This window comes from Crocuta crocuta, unplaced genomic scaffold (genome assembly GCF_008692635.1).
Source record: "Crocuta crocuta isolate KB4526 unplaced genomic scaffold, BGI_CrCroc_1.0 scaffold176, whole genome shotgun sequence".
In the NCBI taxonomy this organism is placed as follows: domain Eukaryota; kingdom Metazoa; phylum Chordata; class Mammalia; order Carnivora; family Hyaenidae; genus Crocuta; species Crocuta crocuta.
Window position 1 is genome coordinate 637,746 of NW_027531905.1, and position 15,272 is coordinate 653,017.

Consider the following 15,272-nt stretch of genomic DNA (forward strand, 5'->3'; position numbering starts at 1 on the left):
AAAAAAAATGTTAAAAGAAGGCCAGTTACCATATTGAAACTTACAACAATGGAGCTTAGTCTAAATGATACCATCAAAACAGCTTAAAATATTTGAATTACCTTATTTAACGAATTATCAAGAATTTTTTTCTCTACATACAATAGTTCATCAATTGTCTTACAATAAATTTATTGTTATTTTACAAAGTCTAGGACTAGAACCAGAAAAGTCAAACATTTATAAACTATACTTTTTTTGTTTGATCCCGAACTGTTACTCCTCATTAGGGAAAGGATCAGGGAATCAGCATGGTGATCAAAGAAACGTGGAGGCACAGATCACTATTACATCTTTTTTTACTTTAAAAGCACCCTAAGAGATGTACCGTCACTTGATAGCAACAAAGAATGAAATAATGGCCCAATACTTGGTATGCTCAAACCCCTTCGAAGGTTTCTTTGGTAACCAAATTAAAGATATACCATCTACTTGGACTTCAAGGCCCTCAGATGTAACCCCAGCCATCCTCTCCAGTCTTGAACTCCATATCTTCCCTGTGCATACCCTTCACTCCAGCAAAAACAAATTACTTGGCATTTCCTGACATGCTCCAGTCTTTTCTACACATCAAAACATTCTTCTTCCCTTCTTCCAAGGCCCACTTCAGTTTCTGCCTTAAGCTCTTTCTAATAGCTCTCATTTGGATGTGGTTTTGTTTCCTTTCTACTGTCACAGTACTTTTCTTCTCTCCTATGGCACTTCTCTTGTTCGATAGAGTCTTATAGTAGAGTTGAGTGTAGATTTACCGTCTCTGATTGGGTTGCAAATTCCTTAAGGGTGAAGACTTGGTTCAAATTAATATTTCTCTTTTCATCTTCTCATCGGAAACATGATTCTTCAATACCTGTCATGTTGCATGTTGCAGGCCCTGTGCAGGCCCTGGAGATGGAATATTTAGTGAGCAGGAGATGGTCCCTGTCCTAACAGAGCTTATGCCAGACACCAGAGGATGAAGAAAGTCAAAGGAAATGAAAATAATGTGGAAACATGTAGGTGCTAAAAGCAGGACATGACAAAAGTACCAACCAGTATATACTGGGGGAGATGAAATATACTGTTCCAGAGAGAAGGAACAGCTAAGAAAGAACCTGGAGTTGAGGGTGCATGTGGTTTCAAACAGCTGAAAAAAGTACAATATGGCTGCAGCATAAAACAGAAGATAGTATGTCCATTAGCTTATTTCCTACTAAGTGTGTATTTATTGAGGCATCTGGGTGGCTCAGTCAGGTAAGTGCCCGGCCTTGGCTCAGGTCATGATCACACGATTCATGGGTTCGAGCCCCATGTCAGGCTCTGTGCTGACAGCTAGCTCAGAGCCTGGAGCCTACTTCAGATTCTGTATTTCCCTCTCTCTCTCTGACCCTCCCCTGCTCACACACTGTCTCTCTCTCTCTCTCTCTCTCTCTCTCTCAGAAATAAATAAAACGTTAAAAAATATTTAAGTGTGTGTTTGTTTATTGTATACTCTGCCTCAGTTCTTTTTAAAAAAATTTTTAATGTGTATTTTTTTTGAGAGAGAGAGACAAAACACAAGCAGGGGAGAAGCAAAGAGAGGGAGACAGAATCTGAAGCAGGTTCCAGACTCCAAACTGTCAGCACAGACCCCAACGTGAGGCTCAAACCCACAAGCCATGAGATCATGATCTGAGCCAAAGTTGGACACTTAACCTACTGAGACAGGCAGGCACCCCATACTCTGCCTCAGTTCTAAAATGATCTGACGTAGCTAAAATATTTGCAGCATAGTATATACAAATTAGTGTATTTCCACTTTCAAGGGGAGTTTTCAAAATATAAGAAAGTCAGGCATGTTGATACTGAAATCAAAGATGCATACAACCTGGACACATTTCATGTCAAAAACAAAAGAAAACACTAGGCAAATAAACGACACCACCACATGATAAACTTCAAGCTCATTGGAATTTTTTTTTGTAATGAAGAAGGTACACTTTTTAAAAATTTCTTTATTTTTAAATTTACATCCAAGTTAGTTAGCATATAGTGCAACAATGATTTCAGGAGTAGATTCCTTAATGCCCCTCACCCATTTAGCCCATCCCACCTCCCACAGCCCCTCCAGCAACCCTCTGTTCTCCATATTTGAGAGTCTCTTATGTTTTGTCTCCCTCCCTGTTTTTATATTATTTTTGCTTCCCTTCCCCTACGTTCATCTGTTTTGTATCTTAAAGTCCTCATATGAGTGAAGTCGTATTTCTCTGAATTTGTCTTTCTCTGACTAATTTCGCTTAGCATAATACCCTCTAGTTCTATCCACGTAGTTGCAAATGGCAAGATTTCATTTTTTTGATTGCTGAGTAATACTCCATTGTGCGCGCTCGTGCGCGTGTATGTGTGTGTATATATACACACAGCTTTCATTTTTCATTTTTTTAATGTTCATTTATTGTGGAGAGAGAGACACACACACAAAGTGAGAGTAGGGGAGGGGCAGAGAGGAGGGAGACACAGAATCTGAAGCAAGCTCCAGGCTGAGCTGTCAGCACAGAGCCCAACGCAGGGCTTGAACACACAAACCATGAGATCATGACCTGAGCAGAATTGTATGCTTAACCTACTGACACACCTAGGTGCCCCATGTTTTAAAATTTTTTTAACGTTTATTCATTTTTGAGAGACAAAGTGTGATTGGTGGAGGAGCAGAGAGAGAGGGAGACACAGAATCTGAAGCAGGCCCCAGGCTCTGAGCTGTCAGCACAGAGCCCAACGCGAGGCCTAAACTCACAGACTGAGAGATCATGACCTGGACTGAAGTCAGATACTTAACTGACTGAGCCACTCAGATGCCCCATATACCACATCTCCTTTATCCATTCATCCACTGATGGACATTTGGGCTCTTTCTATAATTTGGCTATTGTTAATACTGCTGCTACTAACATTGGGGTGCATGTGCCCCTTCAAAACAGCATGCCTGTATTGCTTGGATAAATACCTAGTAGTGCAATTGCTGGATTGTAAGGTATTCTATTTTTAATTTTTTGAGGAATCTCCGTACTGTTTTCCAGAGTGGCGGCACCAGTTTACATTCCCACCAGCAGTGCAAAAGAGATCTCTTTCTCCCCATCCTCACCAACATCGGTTGTTGCCTGAGTTGTTAATGTTAGCCATTCTGTCAGGTGTGAGGTAGTATCTCATTGTGATTTTGATTTGTATTTCCCTGATGATGAGCGATGTTGAGCAGTTTTTCGTGTGATGGCCATCTGGATGTCTTCTTTGGAGAAGTGTCTATTCATGCCTTTTGCCCATTCGGGTGTTAAGTTTGATAAGTTTTCTATAGATTTGGATACTAATCCTTTATCTGATATGTCATTTGCAAATATCTTCTCCCATTCCATTGGTTGCCTTTTAGTTTTGCTGATTGTTTCCTTCACTGTGCAGAAGCTTTTTATTTTGATGAGGTCCCAGTAGTTCATTTTTGCTTTTGATTCCCTTGCCTCCAGAGGTGTGTTGAGTAAGAAGTTGCTGCAGCCAAAGTCAAGGAGGTTTTTGCCTGCTTTCTCCTCAAGGGTTTTGATGGCTTCCTGTCTTACATTTAAGTCTTTCATCCATTTTGAGTTTATTTTTGAGTATGGTGTAAGAAAGTGGCTCAGGTTCATTTTTCTGTATGTCGCTGCCCAGTTTCCCAGCACCACTTGCTAAAGAGACTGTCTTTATTCCATTGGATATTCTTTCCTGCTCTGTCAAAGATGAGTTGGCCATACATGTGTGGGTCCATTTCTGGGTTCTCTATTCTGTTCCATTGATCTGAGTGTCTGTTTTTGTGCCAGTACCATACCGTCTTTATGATTACAGCCTTGTAATACAGCTTAAAGTCTGGGATTCTGATACCTCTAGATTTGGTTTTCTTTTTCAAGATTTCTTTGGCTATTTGGAGTCTTTTCTGGTTCCATACAAATTTTAGGATTGTTTGTTCTAGCTCTGTGAAGAATGCCGGTGTTATTTTGTTAGGTAGTGCATTGAATATGTAAATTGCTTTGGGTAGTATTGACATTTTAACAATATTTGTTCTTCCTATCCAGGAGAATGGAATATTTTTCCACTTTTTGTGTGTGTATTTTTCAATTCCTTTCACAAGATTTCTATAGTTTTCAGTGTATAGAGTTTTCACCTCTTTGGTTAGATTTATTCCTAGGTATTTTATGGGTTTTGGTACAATTGTAAATAGGATCGATTCCTTGATTTCTCTGTCTGCTGCTTCATTATTGGCTTATAGAAATGCAACCAATTTCTGTGCATTGATTTCATATCCTGAGACTTTGCTGAGTTTATGGATCAGTTCTAGCAGTTTTTTGATGGAATCCTTTGGGTTTTCCATATAAAGTATCATGTCATCTTCAAAGAGTGAAAGTTTGACCTCCTCCTGGCCAATTTGGATGCATTTTATTTCTTTGTGTTATCTGATTGCTGAGGCTAAGACTTCCAATAAATTCTATGTTGAATAACAGTGAGGAGAATGGACATACCTGTCTTACTCCTGAACTTAGGGGGAAAGCCCTCAGTTTTTCCCCATTGAAGATGATATTAGCGTTGGGTCTGTCATATATGGCTTTTATGATCTTGCAGTATGGTCAAGAAGGTACACTTTTTAACATTTTCTTTCAAATTCTTCTACAACACCAGGACACTCATTAAAAGCCTTTAAGCAATATACATAAAGGGAGGTACATTATACATAAAAATATATAAAATGTTTTGCCTTCCAGAATTCCCCTTGAATAGAAGATTTGTTTGGGATTAAAAAAATACTTCAATAAATCACTGAGCCACCCCAAAGTCCTAATCAATTAATAAAATATTGTTACTAAAATGCTGCTGCAGCACAGAACGTAAGGGAAAGCAGTTGGTTGCCCTAAGGAGAAGAGAGGGTATAAGAGAAAGATAAAGAAGGCAAGAGAATTATGCAGAGAGATGAGGTAGTAGCAAAAGCAGGTGATACATGACATGATTTCATACCATAACTCATATTCAGAAAAATAGCTAACTTCACAAAGTCTTTTTTTTTTATTAAATATTTTTATTTTATTTATTTCTAGGAGAGAGAGAGAGACAGCGTGAGCAGGGGAGGGTCAGAGAGAGAGGGAGATACAGACTCTGAAATAGGCTCCAGACTCTGAGCTGGCAGTCAGCACAGAGCCCGACGCGGGGCTCGAACCCACTACAGCGAGATCATGACCTAAGCGAAAGTCGGATGCTTAACCGACTAAGCCACCCAGGCGCCCCGCTAACTTCACAAAGTCTTGATGTGAGGAGGGTTTGTGTTGTTGTTTTTGGTTTTTGGGGTTTTTTTTTAACCAATAAGGAAACTAAGTTTTATGCCCAAAATGAATGAATCAAAACAGGTATAATAAATACAATAAGTATGCAAACCCTGAGAGACAAAAAGACTTTAGTTGACATTAAGTTACATATTACATTTTGCAATGGACCAAAATATCAAGGGATTGTTGTATTCAAAATAAAATCTTCTGGTTGCTGGTAATGATAAGGTGAATAGTGCTTTTAAAATTAAAAAAAAAAAAAGTTCTTGTTTGTTGAGAATTTGAAATATACTTGTTGGAATATTCCCAAAGATATAAATCAGAACAGAAGAAGGACCATTCATGGGGAGTCTCTAAGTAAATGAGTTTCTAGGTAAATGAAACTATTAACAGTACTTCTGTTCTTTTTACTTGCTACAATGGTATCCAGAGCTTAACAGTCTTTGAAGAAGCTACATGTTACTTACTGATAATTTCTCCATCAAACTATTTTCAGACTGTCAAGATTCACAAATTTTGGGAGAACATATTATATCAAGCCCATAGAAAACCAAAATATCTATGCCAAAACTTACCAAGGACAATAGAGGTTACTAATAAAAGGGGATACACTGGGAAAAACAAATGTTTCTTTTCATTCAGTTGCTTAATTAAATAGCATTTCCAGTTTAAGCGGTAGAAGGAGGAAACATCCCTATTCAGTCAGAAATTTTAATACAGAAATAGCAAATTTGCACACCATACATATCAGTGTACTGTCTAAAAGAGAGCAGTAGTTGAAGTTATGGACATCTAGAGGAAACTATCTGAATGTTGAAAGGTCATTTCTCTCAATTTTTCACCAATACAATGTCCACCTGAGATAAATAGAGTGGCATAAAGGTTGTATTTACAAAGATAATTTTCATAGCACAAAGGTGGTCTGAGAAACAGTAAGTCTGGGATATTAGGAGACTATTAAAATAGGTCAAGCAGTTCTGCATCTAGCTAAGATGAAGTTGAAGGTACCAGATTTACCTTCCCACCTAAAACAACTCAAAAACTAGAGGAAATATATGAAACATGTGTGTAAGAGGAAATTACTTGAAGCCAGGAAACAACTATCCAAGATAATCAGAGAGAAAAGTTCTGATTGGTCACATGAGGCTGAAACAGTGACTGTTCCAACCAACCAAGCTGGAAAACCTCATAATACAAGGAACATTGGATAGAGTTCTCAGGAGGATATTGCCTTAGTTGTGGTGACTAATTAGCCTGTAATTAAAAACAGCCTTGGTACTGCCTAGCAAATATTAATAGCAAGACCTGAAGGATCACACCATTTTCAAGTAACTGTCTTATAACAAAGCTCAGAAGTATTTATAGGAACACAAAAACATCTAGCATAACACAAAAAAATAAAATCAAAATGACTGTCATTCAATCAAAAAATATCAGGTACACAAACAGAAAAATAGAATCCATAATGGCAAGAAAAATCAGTCAAAATCAAACCACAATGGGATACCACTACACACCTATCAGAATAGCTAGAATCAGAACGTAGGTAACAAGTGTTGGCAAGGATGTGGACATATTGGAACTCTCACACACCTGCTGGAGAAAATGTAAAATGATGCAGTCACTTTGGAAAACAGTTTGGTAGTTCATCGAATGATTAAGCATAGAGTTACTAAAGGACCCAGAAATTCCTGCTCCTGGGTACATACTCAAGAGAAATCAAAGCAAATGTCCATGTAAAACTTTGTACACGAATGATTATATAGCAGCTCTTAATCATAATAGCCAAAAAGTGGAAGCAGCCAAATATTCACCAACTGATGGGTGAATAAACAAAACATGGTATATTCATAAAATGGAAAATTATTCAGCTATTAAAAAGGAATGAAATACTGATACATGTCAGAACATGGATATACTCTGAAAGCATGCTAAGTGAAAGAATCTAGTTATAAAAGACCATATATTATATGATTTCATTAACATGAAAATCCAGAATAGAGAAACCTGTAGAGACAGAAAGTAAATTAGTAGTTCTTTGAGGTTGGGACAGGGTAGACCGATAAGGAATGATAGCTAATGGGTCTGGGGTTTCTTTTTAAGGCGATAAATGTTTTTCTGAAATTGACATGGCAATGCTTCTACATATCTAAATACACTAAAAGAAACATATCATTGTACAATGAAATGTATAATTGTATGGTATATGAATTATATCATCAATAAAACTCTTTTTAAAAACCAACCCAGAATGGACACAAACATTATTAGCAAACAAGTGCGTTAAAACAGTCATTATAGTGTATTCCACATATTTATAAGGTTACATAGATATGTGGAAGATGTAAATGCCACCAAATCAAACCTCTAGAGATGGAAGTTTTAATGTCTGAGGTGGAAGATACAATGAATGTGATGAACAACTAGCTAGATTGAAGAAGAAAAAATAACGAACTTGAAGAAATAGCAACAGAAGCTATCCAAGATAAAACACAGAGAAAAAAAGGAATTTAAAAAAATAAACATATTGAGCTGTGGGACAATGTCAAGTGATTACATACATATGTAATTAGAATGTCCAAAGAATTGTTGGGAGAGACAGAGAAATTATCAGACTAAATGGCTAAAATTTTTCCAAATTTGATGAAAATTATAAATGCATAGATCCGAGAAATCAGTGAACCTCAGGCACAGGAAAAATGGAGAACTAAAGAATATCGTAATCAAATTGCTCAAGACCAATGATAAAGAGAAAATTTTTAAAGCAGCAATGGCAAAACATACATTCCAACATGATGAGGATAAAGCAGATTTCTTGTCGAAAACAGTACAAGTGATGGGGTGCTTGGAGTTCTCAGTCAGTTAAGCGTCTGACTCTTGGTTTCATCTCAGGTCATAATCTAACGGTTGGTGGGTTTGAGCCGGCATCAGGCTCTGTGCTGAGAGTGCACAGCCTGCTTGAGATTCTCTCCCTCTATCTCTCTGCCACTCTCCTATTGCACATGCTCTCTCTTAAAATAAAAAAATAAACTTTTTAAAAAAAGATCTTTAAAAAAAACAATGCAAGTGAAAAAATGATGCACCACATGTTTCAAAGAACTAAAAGAACTGTCAAACTTGAATTCTATGCCCAGCAGAAATATCTTTTGAGAACAAAGTCCTACAAAAACAAAATTTTCTACTTTAGTCTCTTAAGATGGTTAATAACTAATAGTGTCACACCAATCAGGCATTTTTATAAGTCCTACTTATGATATAATAACCTATTTTAACATATGTTGGTTGAGTTTGGCAATATTTTGTTAAAACTATTTCAAACTTGCTCTTGAATGAGATCTGGCTGTTATTTTACTTTCTTTTGCTGTCCCTGTCCTGTATAACGAGTAATTCTAATGTCACAGAGGAGAGTGTTTCCTCCTCCTTAACACTCTGTAAAAGTTTACATGATATTCAAATTATTCATTCTTGAGCATGCTGTAGAAATTTCCAGGGAAGACATCCAGGCAGCAAGATTTCTTTTTGGGAAATTTTTTCACTAAGAATGAATGCACTTAATGTTTTTAGGACTATTCAGTTTTTCTCTTTTATCTTGAGACTGTTTTGAAAAATTAAATTTTCCTAGGAATTAGTACATCTTACCCAAGTTTTACATTTTTTTAGTGTTTTATTTCTGAGAGAGAGAGAGAGAGACCATGTGAGCAAGGGAGGGTCAGGGAGAGAGGGAGATACAGAATCCGAAACAAGCTGCAGTCTCTGAGCTAGCTGTCAGCACAGAGCCCAACACGGAGCTCAAACCCACAAACCATGAGATCATGACCTGAGCCGAAGTCGGATGCTTAACCAACTGAGTCACCCAGGCGCCCCCCAAGTTTTAAGTAGAATAAAATTATCCATCAAGTCTTCTCAATTTCTTCTTCACATCTGCAATATCAACAATTGTGTCATTTTAAAATTTCTTTTTATACCTGTGTCTTCTCCTTTCTATTCTTCTACCAGTTTTACTACAGTATGTCTATTTTATTGGCCTTTTTCAATATCAACTATTATTTAGTTGATATTCTCAGTTTGTTTTTAATCTTAATAATTACTGCTCTTACTGCTCTTGATTACTATCTTTAATGTAGTTGCTTCTTCCACTGCTGTTGATGAAAAGGACAGTCTCACTGCAGCTGTTTTGTACATCAGTCTTTTCCCTTTGACTTTTTTGATATCTTCTTTTTACCTTTGGGTGTCTTCAGCTTTACTTTTGCATATGGAAGTGTGAATTTGTTTTCCCTTTTCAGATTTATTGATCTTTTTAAAATCTATGGATTTATGTCTTTTTGTTACTTGGGGGAAATTGTGAGTCATTGTGTTTTTTAAGAGTTTTATTTTTACAATAGATTTCTTTTTATAAAAAACTTGGGAAGAGAATACAAAGAGTTGCTATATCCAGCTCATATCCAGTTCTCTGTATTCCTAACATCTTTCATTATTATAGTACAATTTGTCACAAATAATGAACCAATATTGATAAATGAAACAGAAAGTTTATAAACTTTATAATAAAGTTATTGATACGTAAACTAAAGTTTACTTAGATTTCCTTAGTTCTTACCTAATGTGCCTTTCCTTTTTTAGGATCCCATCCAGGACACTACATTGTATTTAGTCCTGTGCCTCCTTAGGCTTCTCTTTGCAGTGACAGATGCTCAGGTATGTCTACTTTTGATGGCCTTGACAGTTTTGAAGGGTACTGGTCAGGTATTTTTGCAGAGTTTCCTTCCATTGGAATTTATCTGATGTTTTCCTTACTATTAGACTGGGGTTGTGGGTTTTTAGGAGGAAGTTCATAGAGGTAAATTACTATTTTCATCACATAATAACAGGGGTACATATTATCCACATGATTTGTCAATGTTGTTACTCTTGGTCACCTGGCTGAAGTCATTTGTTAAATTTCTCTCTTGCAAAGCTACTATTTTTCCCTTTTTTCAAACTTTGGAAGTCACTGTGCACAGCTCACACCTAAGGACTGTGGAGTTTTACTGTACATTCTTTAGGGCAAAATAAGTATATAAATTGCTTGTGGAGTTCTTCTGCATGGGAGACATACCTATTTTCCCCATTTATTTATTTACTTGATCATTTATTTATATCAGTATGGACTCAGGTATTTATTTTACACATTGCATTGTAATTTGTTGTTTATATATTTTGCTGATCAAATTACCTTAGCTTTGGCAATCAGGAGCTCCTATAGTGGGTTCTTGTGTCCCTTTAGCATACCAGATCATTGTGTTTTGCTTATGTGCTTTATCTTGTTTTGTTTTGTCAAGCATTTCCTTATTTTCTGTTACTACAAGATATCCCACAATCATATTGCATTATTTCTGGCCCCAGCCCTGGAATGAGTCATTTCTTCAATGATCTTCCATTCCTTTCATTGGAGAACATTATGAGAAACCAAGATCTGGGTGCTGAGTGTACTCATTGCTACTAGAATGCTGTTGTTTTTGTTCTGTCACATAAATGGAAATACAAATCTTCTACTCTATTTTCCTTCTTTTCTCACTAGTATCCAACCTAGCATCAAGAGCAAATTCTAGAAATATGCAAAATACATACCTTTCAAAAGTCACAAAAGAATAGCTTTGGTGTTCAGAGAGTCTCATTAAATTTTCTAAAAGCTTTATGTTCCCACACTTCTTGCTTCCCACATGTGCTACTTACCCTGCCTTTTCACCCTAGAAAAACTGATAAGTATCTCTGTAGTTTCACTGTTTGATTCATGGCATCTATATTTTGTGTAGTTTTACAGAACCTATCATTTTAAAAAGCTTTGAAAGAGAACATAAAAATATTTCTTAACCCATATAAAATACATTCTTTATGAGGCTAAAAACATTGCTGACAACTGATCTGGAAAACATAAACAGAAAGAATGATTGCTCAAAGTTGATTTTTAAAGATGCATTTAAAAAGAAAACCCAATATTTACCATGGCATAGTTTTGTGCTTATTTGCAGTGACTGCAAAAGAAATCAGCATCATTCTTCTCAATTTTGTTTTGCTTTGCTTTAAAGGAAAACAATCCCGTGGGACACCTGGGTGGCTCAGTTGGTTAAGCTTCTGACTTGGGCTCAGGTCATGAACTCACAGTTCTTGAGGTCTATCAGTGCAGAGCCCGCTTTGGATTCTCTGACCTTCTCTCACTCTGCCTCTCCACCGCTCATGCTCTCTCTCAAAAAATAAGTAAAAGTAAAAAATAAATAAATAAAAGAATCCCATGAATTTCAAAGTCCCTTTAGCAGAATCATTGATTATTTTATTTGTCAAATGAAAGTTGACTCTAAAATCTTTAGGTTCTGCCTCTTAGGAAAAAATATTTAGCTCAATTATTATTTCTTAATAACTATCAACAATCCATGTATGAATAGGAGTATTGGTTTAAAGACCTAGGATATTCACACTTTTGCTAAGCTGTACAAGAGTCAATATATTTTGATAAATCTATCTAGGAAGCCAAATATTGTCAGCATTTTATTCCTCTAATAATGACGATTTCACAGACCTCAGAAAATTGCTATTCCAATATATTGATCCTCAGGCCAACCAACAGAAACAAAGTTAAAGCTAGACCTTATAAACATCTTTTAATCTCCCCCAGTATAACCAGTTTCATGATTTTATGTGACATAAAACTTAAAGTCAAATTTGGTGCACCACAAGCCATCCATCAAAGTTTATACCTTTGCTTCTATTGGTAAGGACTAGTCAGAGCAGCTAAGTAGGATGGGGGAGGTTTAACAGAGATACAGGAAAACATCAGAGCAAAGAGCTTTTAGGTAATGTGTGGAGGGGAAAGATAGGAAATAGTCATAAAATAAAGTACTTCATATTACTTATAGCAGGACAGTGCTATTATTGTTGTTTACTTCATTGATTTACCTTCATTTGTCCTCTTGGGTTCTGCCTACATCCGGTCAACCTGTGTGCTTTATCCTAGTGAAGCAAACTAGGGGAAGAAGCTAGCAAGATCCTACTGGCTTTTTTATCAAAAGCACACACCCATGTTAAAGAGAACTTGCATCCTCTAGGTCAGAAGAGCTATAGAAGCAAAGAGGCAGGGTCATATCTGGGGAAACAGTAACTTTGACACTCTTGCAAAGTTCTCAGGGCTCTGGGGTGCCTGGGTGGCTCAGTCAGTTCAGCATCCAGCTTTAGCGCAGGTCATGATCTCACCGTTTGAGAGTTCAAGCTCTGCATTGGGCTCTGTGCTGACAGTTTCGGAGCCTCTATCTCCCACCCCCACCCTCTGCTCCTTCCCTGCTCAATCTCAAAAATAATAAATAATAAAACATTTAAAAGTAAAAGATTTTCATGGCCTCGAGTATGACTGATAGGATGGAAAGAACTAGATTCCTGAAGAGATTAGGCAATAGAGGCTAAGGATGTCTTCGGAACAATCTGTATGAATTGATGACCAAGGATCAGAAGGGTTACGTACATCTCAGGAGATACCCTGTGTGCACCTGGTATTGGGAGTCTCCTTCTCCACACTAACTTCACCAGCCATTAAGGCTAGTCATTATAAATACTACCTTTCACTGTATCTTTTTGTCACTTGGTAAAAGGAGAACCATCCTACATTTATGAAGGCTAATAAGTCCCCCCGCAATCAAAATGAGGCATATAATACCATTTTAAAGAGAAAATTATGTATTTTTTCACATGAGTTAATGCACAGAATTTGTATCCCCACTACACTGAAAGTAGATATTAATCTTTTTTAAGCCAAACAGAAGAAGCTATATAATAAACCAAATTCATGCCAGTAAGAGAAGTCATTTTACAAAGGGTGATAACAAGAATTCACCATCATTTTTAGAGGTACACTGGTATTTGTTGTACCAAAAGGACCAGAAATAGAATGACAACTGAGGAAGTCTCTCTTTGTGACAGAATTTTGAAAAATTGTGAACATAGACTAATCTTAGAGTTCTTAGGCAATGACAGTTAGTGTATAAAGAAAAAATGGTTTGAGATAGAATAAAGTGGATCATCAGAATGAAGGCCATGAATGTGATAAATGTCCCTGTCTGTTTCCAGGACAGACATTTCTCCTGACAGTACTGCTTATGAATTTAATATCTGAAAGGGAAAGAATTAGTTGTTACCATTAAGCAAGTGATGTACTTATATGAAATATTGAGAATAGTGATAGCTACATTTATTGTGTATGCCCAGAGCACTGGCCGTAAGTTGAAAGTATGCTTCACCCATTGTTAAGATTCTCTGAATCACATGGACCCTGTCAGGCGTAGTTACTACAATGGTGCCTAAACTAGGCTAACCTATATGTATCATCATTATGGAATCAGATCCAAACATACATATGGCATATATTTTCTAGTGCATATGTTTAAGCTATTGATTAGCTGAATGACCATAGAATTTCTCCTGCATGGGAGAAAGGCATTTAGAATACAAAATATGTGTCCATTTATTGGTGATTCAGAAATGTCATTAAAAGTAAACTTAACTAATAAGTATGTTAAAAAGAAATTTTTTAATAAATGTTTTCTATACTTCAATAAATCATTGAATTTCCAATGATAATACTTGAGCTTTAGTTCCACATTTCAAATATTATCATTTTTACTTTTCAGTTTCTAAAAGATAATTATTAATGAAATATATTTTCCAATATTTCTCCACTATTTAGGAATCAATAATCCACTTAAATATTATCTTATTTTTCTCCTATTCTTTTTCCTCTGTTTCCTGCCTATAATTGGAACTTTGAACAAATCACATTAGGAATGTAAGGTGAGAAGCCATCAGAGAAAATTTACAACAATCCCTAAAATAATTTTTTAATAATTTAATGCAGAAATGAGAACATTAAAGTTTTGTTTTAATAATAATCTAAAGTATGTGGCTATGAGCTTTACACTGGAGATAGATAACACAAGGCAAGGAAATACATTCCATAAACAGAAGTTATGATATGTGACCTATGATGTGATGTGTGACAAAAATTGATAACTTCCTCATCGTCAGTAATTGAGAAGGCAGCCTGTTTGCCCGCTGAAGCTCAGGCTCTAGGGGAAGTGGATAGAAAGAACCAGGATGTGTGTTGGCTTTTATCTACTAATTTTAACAGATAGGCCTATATCTGAGCCTCAAACTTTGGTTCCCCAGATTTGGACCAGCAAGAAACCAACCTCACAAAGGAATCACTGCCAGTGCCCAAATCAAGTGAAGATATGGGTGAGAGCAATGATGCTATAGAGCCATAGAAAGCGACGAATGAGGGAATTCCTCTCTAAGGAGGAGTTAAGTCTGGTCAGTATGTGGCAAAAGTGTTTTGCCAAAATATTTACTGGCCTGAGGGGCAAACTGCAGCAGAAAGGGTCACCAAAAAAATGTACACTAATCCTTCCACTGTACAGAGTTATGGCCGGGATGTGACTGCCCAGCCAGGAGGCATTTTCCAACATGGCCATTTGATGAAGTCTTGTCTTTGCAATGCTACAGAAGGTATATGTGGCATTTTTGAGCAAAAATTTTGTGAAAGGGATGGGATTCTCCATTCTTTTACCCTTTTCACTAGCCAGGTAGTAATGACAAGGCCAGGAAAGCTGGCATTTAGCATTCTCTTAGCATAAAGCATGTGCCACACATGAAGACCTAAGTGAATGTGAGCTATCATCCCATTATTGGAAATTATTAGTAAATGTGTTTAATTCTTTACTTTAGGCAGTTTAAAACTACTGTCTTGAAAAGTCTTTTCAAACTCATGTATTAAGCTTCCCATTGCCCTTCTTCACCCATCCAATTCAACTTGTGCATACAATCCACACCAAAACTAAAAAAATTAAAAATTAAAAAAATAAAAATTCAAACACATATCCACCTAGGGACCTTTTATGGAAAAACTTCTTGGAAATGTAGAAATGATTC